This window comes from Gekko japonicus, unplaced genomic scaffold (assembly GCF_001447785.1).
Source record: "Gekko japonicus isolate JY-2015 unplaced genomic scaffold, Gekko_japonicus_V1.1 scaffold908, whole genome shotgun sequence".
Taxonomy (NCBI): domain Eukaryota; kingdom Metazoa; phylum Chordata; class Lepidosauria; order Squamata; family Gekkonidae; genus Gekko; species Gekko japonicus.
The window spans coordinates 476,402-484,850 of NW_015172030.1; positions in this window are offsets into that span (position 1 = coordinate 476,402).

The window sequence follows — 8,449 nt, forward strand, 5'->3', positions numbered from 1 at the left end:
ATGTCTCCCAGTGTCATTGGTTGTGGGATCACATAGACTAGTGATCTTTGGGAGCTTCAGGTCTCTCGTATGTGCACCAGCAGGCTGTCTCATGCCCCAGCTGAAGGGTTTGGTTTTGCAAGATGCGCCAATACCTTTGCAGTCCCACTCCACTGAGTAGTGCGCCAAACTCACCTCTCCAGGTATCGGCAGATTGGACTGGTACCTTTGTGAGCTATACAGTCCCGCCCTCCCCCAGCCTGATACCTGACAAGCTATCCATGAGCATCAACGGGGCTGTATATTCTTGTGTGCTGCAGAAGTCAGAATCAGTGCCAAGTACAGCTGGGATTTTGTGGTGGAATTTGCATGGAGGCCCCTATTGCTCAGGGTTTATTTTTGCTTTGCCAGACCAGGAAAAATGGGAGCAAAGAACTCCATTTCCAGAGCACTAGGAGTGCTCCTTTCCCTAAGCACTAGAAGCACAACATAAAAAAAATTGCTGAGTGTTACCACTTGAGTATTAATATAGAGGCTGAACCTCATGAGTAACATGACTTGATTTGAACAGGAAGATGTGACTTGGCGGGGACCTGTAGTGCATCATCCACCCTCAGGATGACGTGTAACATCATAGCAAGGTCATAAGTGCGGAGGAATGTCTTGTGTTTTCATGTGTGAAATGTCACAGGGTGTTAACCTCCTTACTCTGAGTAGCTGCAGTTATCCAATACCAATCTGTGATTCTTTCTGAACAAAATTGCCAGGGATTGTACCTGGCACCTTTGGCATGTAAAGTTTGTGATCTCCTATTGAGTCATTCTGTTTATATAATTATTCACATGTGTATGTAGCTTGTTTCCTGACATCAGTATAGGAAAAGTAGCCCTTTGGCTGAATGCTGAAAACTAAAAAGTTGGCGCGGCACCTCTTCGATAACCTGAACAACGCACCTATTATAAGAGCTGGTAGAATGGATCTGCTTTCTTTTTCTTCAAGTTCACACAAATTGAAAGTATTGCATTGTGGCTGCAGTTACTTAATCACCGGAGCTATGCCGTTTCAAGAATGTTTGTATGTAAGTTACAGTGAATTCAATCAGATGTACTCCCTTGGTAAGTGGGTTTAGGACTGCAGTCTTAACCTGAAGACAGATATAACGTTTTAGGGATGAAGGTAGATGTAACTATTTGAGGGTGGGTAACTAATGTTTTAGGGATGAAGACAGATGTAACTATTTAAGGGCGGGTAATGTTTTAGGGATGAAGACAGATGTAACTATTTAAGGGCAGGGCAAGTGGATTCAAACCCCTCACTTACCAAGTCATATGTCTCAGAGCAGAGATCCTCAACGTGGCACCGGCCAACGCCTTTCCTGGTGCTTGCCAAGTGTTTTTAGAAAATGGGTGGGGCCAGGTGGGGCTTTTGTCCAGCAAGGCTTCTCATTGGCCATTGGAGATTGGATTGGCTGTACAGATTTTTTTTTTTTATGTTGCTTTGGCAGCAGCTGCCACCACAAGACAAGGACTTTCACTGTGTGACTGAAAGTAAGCTGTGGTAGCCATTTTGTGGCTGGCTTCACCTCCTACGGCAGCCATTTTGTGGCGGCACCCACCACACTGTGTTGGAATTCCAAAGGTGCCCACGGGCTCAGAGAGGTTGGGAACCCCTGTCACATTAAAAATATTGTGACTGTCTTCCCCTTCGAAACGTTATGTCTGTCTTCATTAATAAGAGGTTTGGTTAATGACTCTTGATGACCCCTGTGTCCACCCTTCCTGTTCAGAGCAATGTGACTCACTTTATGTAATTTGGGCAGCCCACACCCATGGATTGACAATTGAGGTTTTTCGGATTGTCAACATTCTTTCCCTTTTGTTTCCTTTGTTTAAAGGACAGCCCCGTCTTGGCACTGACAATAAATGCTGAGTTATTGTCTCTCTTAGAAATTGCATTTAACTGGATTGTAATGAGTGACTTTAAAGGAATGATTAATTCTAATCAGTGATTAGAAAGACGTGTAAAGAATTTATGTACAGTAGAGAAGAAGAACAAGTCAAAAAGATTCTAATTGGAGGGGGGGGGAAGCGTCTTTGCCCCCACCAATTTTCTTTTCTTGGGCCGCAGTCCCAGAACTTGTTTGACTCCAGGATTGACTTCTTAGTGGCGTGAAACACACCGTTCCCCATTTTAAATGTTTATTCCATAACTGAATTTTTTTTTTGTAGATACTGTATTAAAAAAAAAACCTCGAGTGTCTGTATAGTTAATATATAGCGGCTTATGTGTAAATGCTATTTTAAACACTAAAAAAAACTTTTAATTTTATGTGATACAACAGCACTTCATGTCTTTCCTTCGTCTGTGGCGATTATTTTATTTGGGATTACTAGTAAATCCAAGTTTCCTCTTCGAAGCAGGGAGTCATTCCTGGCCGCCACTAGCTCTGTCCTGGATGATGGACTACATTTCTGACCAGTGTTCCCTCTAAGCCGAGTGAGTGTGAGCTAGCTCACAGTTTTTAAGCCTCCGGCTCACACATTTTTGTCTTAGCTCAGGAAGGAGGGCTCCAGAGCAAACTAATTTATACAGTCGCCCAATCGCTCGCTCATAGCTTTAAAGCCAGTAGCTCAGAAAGCAGAATTTTTGCTCACAAGACTCCACAGCTTAGAGGGATCATTGGTTCTGACATAAGGAAACGTTCTGTCTCTGACTTCTCCAGCCATGGGTTGGGGTTGTTGGGCTCCATAGGTGCGCTGAGCCAGCGTGGTGTAGCAGTTAAAGCGTCAGACTAAGATCTGAAAAACCCAGGTTCAAATCCCCACTCTGCCATGGAAGCCTGCTTGGGTGACTTTGGTCCTGTCACATGCTCTCAGCTTAACTAGAGGGAGACAAGCCAAGAAGCCAAGATAAACCAGTGGGTGTGTCACATTTGTGGGAGTCACACTGGAAGCCAGTGTGGTATCACGATTAAGAGCGCCGGGCTAGTATCTGGAAGACCCACATTTGCATCCTCTCTCGTTAAGGACAGAAAAGAGAAAAGGGAAAAAAACTGAACCTAAAATCTAGAATTCGGAACCTAAAAAGGTTAGTCAAGAATAGAAGAGGGGCAACTCTAAAAATCTAATTATGAAACATACAAAAATATACATGTATTTATTCAACACAAATTAAAATCACAAATAAGGGCCCATTCATACCTCATATACAAATATAAAAACATACAAAGGCTAATGAAATAGACCTGACGCGTTTCGGCCTTTACAGGCCTTCCTCAGAGGTCTAATACAAATAGAACATGTTGGCTGATATTGGGCCCAACACCTTTTTGATCAACACTGCTTTTAACTTAAGGAGCATTTTATTGGAAACATTTGGCTGCACATTCTCAGGAGAATATATAGTTGACCAGAGAGAAGCACTACTGGACATGTGATTGCACTGGAGGCTTCATTTGTATTTTTGCCCAGTGGTTAAACTTTGGAACAATTGTTTTCTGGTCTTTATTTCATATTTTGTATATGCATGATTGTATATATTTTTACATATCAGCCAACATGTTCTGTTTGTATTAGACCTCTGAGGAAGGCCTGTAAAGGCCGAAACGCGTTAGGTCTATTTCATTAGCCTTTGTATGTTTTTATATTTCTATATGAGGTATGAATGGGCCCTTATTTGTTATTTTAATTTGTGTTGAATAAATACATGTATATTTTTGTATGTTTCATAATCAGAGTTTTAGAGTTGGCCCTCTTCTATTCTTGACTAACCTTTTTAGGTTCTGCATCCTCACTCGTGCCATGGAAGTAGTGCTGCCAGGTCCATCGGAAACGCTGACTGATGGAGGAGGGACGTTCCAGGAGCTGGGAGCATTGTTGTGCAACGAGCCCACGTCACTGGAAGTGATGTCACGCGATGTGGTTTTGTCACCCGGAAGTGACGTAGGCACGTTGGGGGTGACACTCTGTTTTTGGGGGGCAAAACTCTGTGGTAAAAATCAGCCTCAAACCATAGAGTTTTGCCCAAAAACCAGAGCGTCGCCCCAACATCACCGACATGGCCACATCACTTCCGGGTGATGTATGCACATTGTGTTTATTTCTGGCAATGTTGTTTGGGGGGGGGGGAGAATTGGGCAGGAGCCCGCAATACCAGGGGATCCGTTGCTCCCAACTGGGGAATGGCCACCCTACATGGAAGCTTGCTGGGGGCTTTGGGCCAGTCATGCACTCTCGGGCTGACCTACCTCACAAGTTGTTGTGAGGATAAAGTGGAGGATAGGAGAATGACGTAAGCCGCTTTGGGTCCCCATTGGGGAGAAAGGCACGTTATAAACAAACAAATTAATTTCTTGGCACAGCACAAACACATGTAAGATTGCAGGCTGGATCCAACCATCTCCACCACCACCACCCCTCACTGAGGAAGGGAGGAAAGGTGGCTTCTTCTTTGACCACCTGCATAAATGAAAGCCATGTGGGACAGAGGCCGTAGTAAGGAGGAGAATGGGGCAAGATTGAGCAATACAAGCTGGTTAGATTTCACCCACAGAGTGGATTTAGGGTTGCCAGTCTCCCACCCCCCGGCAGTGTTCCCTCTAAGCCAAGTTAGTGTGAGCTAGCTTACAAGTTTTTAGCCCCTGGCTCACACATTTTTGTCTTAGTTCAGGAAGGATGGCTCCAGAGCAAACTAATGTATGCAGTCGTCAAATCACTCACTCACAACTTTAATGCCAGGAGGCTGCTACATGCTCAGATAAAGCCATTATTGTGAAACGAATTGTTTACATTGTGCAGCATTCGTTGCATGTGAGCAATAATAGAAGAGAATTTTCTACAGAATTACTATAGTCAATGATTTTGCAAACATATATTTATTGCCTCTTCGTTATTTTTGTCACAGATGTTGTTTTTGGATTTCCACCATCCGGAGGTTGGCAACCAGTATTCCCTCTAAGCTGAGTTAGTGTGAGCTAGCTCACAGTTTTTTAGCCTCCAGCTCACACATTTTTGTCTTAGCTCAGGAAGGAGGGCTCCAGAGCAAACTAATTTATGCAGCAGACATATCGCTCGCTCACAGCTTTAATGCCAGTGAGCTCACAAAGTAGAATGTTTGCTCACAAGACTCCACAGCTTAGAGGAGCATTGTTGGCAACAGTGTTCCCTCTAAGCTGAGTTAGTGTGAGCTAGCTCACAGTTTTTTAGCCTCCGGCTCACACACTTTTGTCTTCGCTCAGGAAGGTGGGCTCCAGAGCAAACTAAGTTATGCAGTGGCCAAATCGCTGGCTCACAACTTTGATGCCAGCAGCTCACAAAGTAGAATTTTTGCTCACAAGACTCCACAGCTTAGAGGGAGCATGGTTGGCCACCCTAATTACTTCATTTCTGCCACGCTGGACTTGTCCTCAGCAGGAGGATTCTGAGGCAAGCTGCAGAAGCGACTGTCGGTGTTCATCTGGGGCGCAAAGAGCGCAACGTAGCACACCTGGTAATAGCAGGAGCCAAAAACGGCAAAGACGCTCGCCAGGCCCGCAAACACCTGGAACAAGGAGACATATTTCCCTTGGGAGGTGGCGTAGGTGGGCACGAAGAGGGTCCAGATGATGATGATCAGGACCATGGCGAAGCCGATGGCCTTGGTGGCCTGGTTCCGGGCCTGCTGCGAGCTGCTTCCCCAAAAGGAGCAGATGCAGCAGATGAGAGCTAGGCAATAGTTGTAAGCCAGAAGCAGGCCGAACCCCGGGAAGGAAATGTCTTGGCATTGCAACAGGATGGTTTTCTCCATGTTGGTGTTCTCCTCCAAGGATGGAGGGTCCCAGAGGTACCAGAAGACGCAGAGAAGACTTTGGACGGACGTGTTGAGGAGGACGCAGAGAGCCAGCGAATGTCTCCTCAGCAAAGGGCTCTTCAGGGCTTGGTTGAGTCCTGAGCTTTGGACCACCTTCCCGAGTAACGTCGCCAAGACGACGGTGAGGCTGATGAAGAAGAAGGGCTGCCGCACCATACAGACCCGGGCGGAGGGCTTGATGATGAAGAAGAAGCAGCTGCCGCAGAGGCCGGTCGAGGAAACGACGATCAGGAACGTAGGGAAGATGCCGATGTAGCGCATGGCTGGGGTGCTCCTGTACTTGGTGACGATGCCGCTGATGACGGCCATCTGAGCCAGGAACAACATAGTCAGGGCCAGCATGATGAGGGGAAGCTGATCGGTCACCTCCAGGTACTCGACTGCCCTCTCCTCACAGGTACCATTCTCCTCGAGGAACCATTGGTTTGGGGGGCACTGGGTACATTGGCTTGGATCTAGACAGAAAAGGGATTGGTTAGGCAGGAAGAGCCCGCTGATCAATGTTCCCTCTAAGCTGAGTTAGTGTGAGCTAGCTCACAGTTTTTAAGCCTCTGGCTCACAGATTTTTGTCTTAGCTCAGGAAGGAGGGCTCCAGAGTAACCTAATTTATGCAGTAACCACATCGCTTGCTCACAACTTTCATGCCGGTAGCTCACAAAGTAGATTTGTTGTGGAAGTGGCGCTTTGAGGGGGTAAAACTACTGTTGGAGCCCATTGAAAGACATCACTACTGTGTTGCCCAGGCAAGGGTAAGAACATAAGAGAAGCCAACGTTGGATCAGGCCAATGGCCCATCCAGTCCAACACTCTGTGTCACACAGTGGCCAGAAACACCAGGTGCCATCAGGAGGTCCACCAGTGGGGCCAGGACACTAGAAGTCCTCCCACTGTTCCCCCCCCCCCAAGCACCAAGAATATAGTACATCACTTAACATAAGAACATAAGAGAAGCCAATGTTGGATCAGGCCAATGGCCCATCCAGTCCAACACTCTGTCACACAGTGGCCAAAAATACCAGATGCCATCAGGAGGTCCAGCAGTGGGGCCAGGTCCACTAGAAGCCCTCCCACTGTTGCCCCCACCCCCCCAAGAACCAAGAATAAAGAGCATCTCTTGCCCCATCCTGAGAGTTCCTATCTATACCTTGTGGCTAAGAGCCACTGATGGACCTCTGCCCCATTTGTTTATCTAATTCCCTCTCGAAGCCGTCCATGCTTGTAGCCACCACCACCTCCTGTGGCAGTGAATTCCATGTGTGAATCACTCTTTGGGTGAAGAAGGACTTCCTTTTATCTGTTCTAACCTGACTTCTCGCCAAGTTCATTGAGTGCCTACTTCGTATTTTCTGAAAATGGCTGCCCCAGGCACCGTTATCCTCACGTTCATGGGGCTGCCAGCCTCCATGTGGGTATACATCAAAGAATCACTATGAAAACGGCTGCAACTGTGCAAAAATATTTATAAGAATATTTGTCGTTGCATATAATCCACAACATCACAATAAGAAGCATGGATATCCACTGCTAACCAGACAAAAGATAACACAGTCTCTAATTGTTGGAAACACTAATAAATATCCCCAGGGTTATATCCATCGCTATGTCTTCAAAGTCTGTTCTCTGCACATCGACATGTGTCAGCTGAGACGATTCTATTTAAGCTTGTTGCCCTGGGCCGGGATTTCTTTATCTGCTGGAACAGGCCTCTTTATCAGCTGAGACAGTTCTCGATGCCTTTCATCAGAAGAACTGTCTCCAGAAATGTTCCAAATATTACATTGGAAGGTTTCGGCACCAAAATACAACACAGACTTCTCTCTTCCAAAAGTCCAACTGGCCACCTTTTGGAGGAGAGAACGCGGTGAAGCGCCGCTTCAGGGACAAGAGACTGTGTTATCTTTTGTTTGGTTATTGTGATATTGTGGATTATAGGCGATGACAATGTGATAGATTATTCTCACAGATATTTTTGCACCGTTGTAGCCGTTTTCGTAGTGATTCATTTACGCAGGGCTTTTTTTGTAGAAAAAGCCCAGCAGGAACTCATTAGCATAATAGGCCACACCCAACAGCAGACACTCATTAGCATATTGGGCCACACCCTTGACAGCACAGCACATTAGCATATTAGGCCACACCCCCATGTTGACAGAAGTGTGGTCATCCAGCCACACCCACCTTTTGCTTCTTATTCCGTTTACCTTGTTGTCAAAACCCAGAGCTTTTTTAGTAGCAGGAACTCCTTTGCATGTTAGGCCACACACCCCTAATGTAGCCAATCCTAATGAGTTTCTGCTGTTGGGTGTGGCCTATTATGCTAATGAGTCCCTGCTGGGTGTGGCCAGCTCAGGAGCCAGCCGGAACTCCGTTCCTGTGCGTTCCTGCCCAAAAATAGCCCTGCGTTTACGTATACTCCTACACTGTGAGTCCTTATTGTTGAACCACAACCTTTAGGTGGGGCCTGAAGATCTGGAATTACAACTGATTTCCAGATGGCCTATTTCCCCTGGAGGAAATGGCTGCTTTGAAGGGTGGGCTCTACGGCATTACACCCTGCTGAGGTCCCACCCCCTCCCCAAACCCTGCCATTCCCAGGCTCCACCCCTCAAATCTCCATGCCCGG